Source organism: Mus caroli, chromosome 1 (assembly GCF_900094665.2).
Source record: "Mus caroli chromosome 1, CAROLI_EIJ_v1.1, whole genome shotgun sequence".
NCBI classification, from domain to species: Eukaryota; Metazoa; Chordata; class Mammalia; order Rodentia; family Muridae; genus Mus; species Mus caroli.
In genome coordinates, this window is record NC_034570.1 from 10,971,885 (window position 1) to 10,975,965 (window position 4,081).

Here is a 4,081-nt window from a genome sequence, read left to right on the forward strand (position 1 = left end):
GCTTAGGAGCAAGGGGAAGAGCTGGGGCCATAAGAGGAGCAGGGTGCTAACACCAGGATGCCCGACACAGTTAGATGATCAGGCTTGTAAGTCAGTGAATCCCTCTGACTAATGTGACAACTGGGAAATTGTGGTCATAATGCCACCAGAAATGGAGGTCTTTAGGAGGTGGGGAAATGAATGGATGGATTCATAACATGAAACTTCTAGAATCAACCAGACTGACTAATGTGATCTACCATTACATTTTCCTTTATCATGGTAAAATCTGGATCCGAGCAATGTTTTGTTTTTTTGTTTTGCTTTTTCCCCCATGGGAGAAAGTATTCTGTCCTAGGAAATGCCTTATTTGGAACATCGCTTTCTTCAGTTCTTTGGATGCTCAGTGGGAAACTTGCTGTCAGGATCTCAGAGTCTGAGAAACACTGTCCAGTGTGTCTATCTGGAGCTATAAGTCAAAGCCTTGCCTGTTCACTTGGTTGTGGCCTTCATGAGTTCTCTCAGTGGGGACTCTGCCATGCAGTTTCCTTCCCACTGATGTCAATTTCAGAAAGGTTAGAACCACTTATCACTCTGAGTTGCCTATATTTTGAACCCAAAAAAACAGACTACCCCCTGTGGACATGGTCAACGCAAGAACAAACTTTGTAGATGAGAGCAATTGGCCGTGATTCCCCATTTTGCATGTTCCTATTCACTGACCATCATTGTCTAGACTGCACAGAAAGAAAAAGTCAACTGTGGCAGAAATTGGGAAGAGCTATTCAGGAAAGAAATAGGAAGTATCTCCAATGCAAAGATTTAAGCTCAATCACAAATCCTCAGCTAAAGGACTTCTCATCCCTTCAAACCAATCATAGAGTTCTGTGAACACTACTTTTCTGATTTGTAAGTAGTAATGTCACTTGAGCTGACCACTAATGAGTTGCTCAAGGTCTGTGTGCAATTTTACATGGAATCCCTAACCTAGTCTCTATGTGTGAGTTCTTCCAAATTAGTAGCTCCTGTTATCACTCATGTTGCAGAATGCTTGTTTAATTCTTTCTCTTTGACATGGTTTATATTGCTGTGATGGAACACCAGGAACAAAAAGCAAGTTAGGAAAGAAGTGGTTTGCTTTCTTTTACATATCATGGTTTATCACTGAAGAAAGACAGGGTAGGAACCTGGAGATAGGGACTGATGCAGAGGCCTGCAGGAGTGTTGTTTACTGGCCTGCTCTCTCTCTCTCTCTCTCTCTCTCTCTCTCTCTCTCTCTCTCTCTCTCTCTCTCTGTTGTTTTATTACTACTACTACTATTTTATTTATTTACTTTACATCCCTCTCACTGCCCTTGTCCTCCTCTCCTATCCCCTGAGTATTCCCTTCAACACCATCATGGCACTTCAAGTCTCTGCAAGTCTGTGCTTCCTCTCCTACTGAGGCCAGTCAAGGAAACCCAGCTAGAAGAACATATGCCATGTACAGGCAAAAGCTTTTGGGACAGCTCCCATTCCATTTGTTTGAGACCCACATGAAGACCAAGCTACACATCTGCTACAAAACTCCAGGAAGGTCTAGTTCCAATCCATGTATGCTCTTTGGTTGGTGGTTCAGACTCTGAGAGCCCCAAGGGTCCAGGTTAGTTGACTCTGTGGTCTTCCTGTAGAGTTCCTATCCACTTGGAGGCCACAGTTCCTTCCTCCAGTTCTTCCATAAGAGAACCCAAGCTCCATCCACTGTTTGGCTGTGGGTTTCTGCATCTGTCTTAGTTGGCTGCTGGGTGGAGTTTCTCAGAGGAAGACCATGTCCTGTAGCCAGACAGGAACCCCAGTGGAGTGATAGGAACAACAATCCACCCACAAACTTCTCACCTAAAATTTATCCTATCTTCAAGAAATGCACAGACAGGCAATGGAGCAGAAACTGAGGGAATGGCCAATCAATAATCAGCCCAACTTGAGATTCATCTCATGGGCAAGCACCAATCTCTAACACTATTAATAATACTGTTATGCTTGCAGACAGGAGCATGGCTGTCCTCAGCTCTCTTTCTTATAGCATCCATGACTGCCAGCCTAGGATTGGCATCATGAACAATGGGCTGGTCCCTCCCACATCAGTCATTGATAAAGAAGATGCCCTTCAGACTTGCCTATAGACCTTATGAAGGCAATTACTCAATTGACGTTCTGTCCTCTAAGATGTGCCAAGTTGACACTAAACTAGCCCACACACAGTGGTCAAACAATTGACACAATCATCCTATGTCTCTTTAGTTACCAAAGGCTAAGACTTTAAAACTAGAGCTTAAATCATTAGCAAGAAACATGTCATAATTTTACACTGAATCTGCTGGTGAGAACCCAATCAAGAAGGTACCACTTTTTCAGTTGGAGTTGCACAATAAGTCTTTAGTCCAGGGATCAAAGAATAGCAGTAATGATATTATCTCAGTGTTTATCAGGGAGGCTCTGTAGTTTCCATGTCTCTCGCTACCTGTCCCCCACAGCCCATCACACCAGATAGCTTCTCAGATTTCTTGGGACAAGTAAAACCATCAGATTCAAATCCCCTTCTTTCTTCACAGCTGCACTGCTCATAACTTCATCCTATCGGGGATGTCTATCCAAATCAGTTCTGCATTTTCTCTCAGTCTGACCACCTGTGCTTCCTTGCTGCCCCCAGCTGCCTCCCTCCAAGCCCCACCCTCATCACACCTCCACTTTCTCCAGCATCAGTGTTTCTTCATGATCACCCCTATCTACATATTTGCATATTTTAGGATATGTCTTCTCCATGCAAACCAGACATCAATACTTGGTTGACCCCAATCCCTTCTCCAACCAGACAAAACCTATCACCACTTGATTACAGCTGTCCATACTGGCTCTCTTCTCATCCTCACCTGCTGTTATCCCTTTGTCAGTGAGATACCCTGATTACCTTCCCCAAAACAGGTTTACTCAAAATAGGTCCCATTTCCCTCAAGACACACACATGCCTAGTTCTCTCCTTCCTTCCTTCCTTCCTTCCTTCCTTCCTTCCTTCCTTCCTTCCTTCCTTCCTCCCTTCCTCCCTTCCTCCCTTCCTCCCTTCCTCCCTCCCTTCCTCCCTTTTTTCTCTTTTCTGTGGAGCTGGCTGATTGCTTGTTATGTCACTAGAATGTAAGCTTCATGTAGATAGGTACTGTGTCCAATCTGCCCTCCATGATATCACTTGTGCCTGGTATAGAGTTTTGTACATACTAGGGACTCAAAATATCCTGTGATGTCTGACATCATTGAAAATGGGGGTTTGTTAGGAATATGGAAAGGAGATTTTAAAAATTAATTGCATTATTTAGTATTTGGATTGGATTGAGCTATTTTTTCCTTTGCAACAAGTTTTCAGGCACCCCAGGCTGGCTTGTGATACACTCTGTAGCTAAGGGTGGCCTCCATCTGCTGATGCCCCTGCTTCCAACATATCAGGAGATATTTCTTCTGTTATAATACTGATGTTGCAAAGTTATTGTGCGACTAAGCTGATTCCTTTGCATAAGTTTCATGGGGAACATAATGATGTGCATATGTATTTTATTTTCTTGCACATACCTACAAAACCTTTGTGTTTGAGGCAGCTTTAGGAATTTGGAGTCTATATATAATTTAGAGTATTCTAATAGCTTGTGAGGAAGATACACTTTCTATTTTCCCTCTTTTTCCTTAATCTTTGGCCTTATATAAAATCATCTTCTATAGAAAAGACAGACAATAATTTTTATCAAATATATGGCATTGTTGTTTCAAAACTGTACACAAGTCAACTTTACTAGGTTCCATATTAGTCATGACACTTGCAGTGCTTAAGGAACAGTGACATGAGTTCACATAAGCTTTTAAGATGGTTTGCAAATGCTCCTTAAGACATCACAGGCTTCTCTCTCCCTTTTTTGTTTGCCATTACCAGTGATAACCACCAGATATTTTTACATAAATCATGGCACTTTCTTTCTTTGAATCTGATCACTTTCCTAGTGTCAATTCTCAAGGTTTTCCAGCATCATTATTTACAGCATCATGTCCCTTTCCTGAGAAAGTGTTAGGAGGCAGTGGGCAGT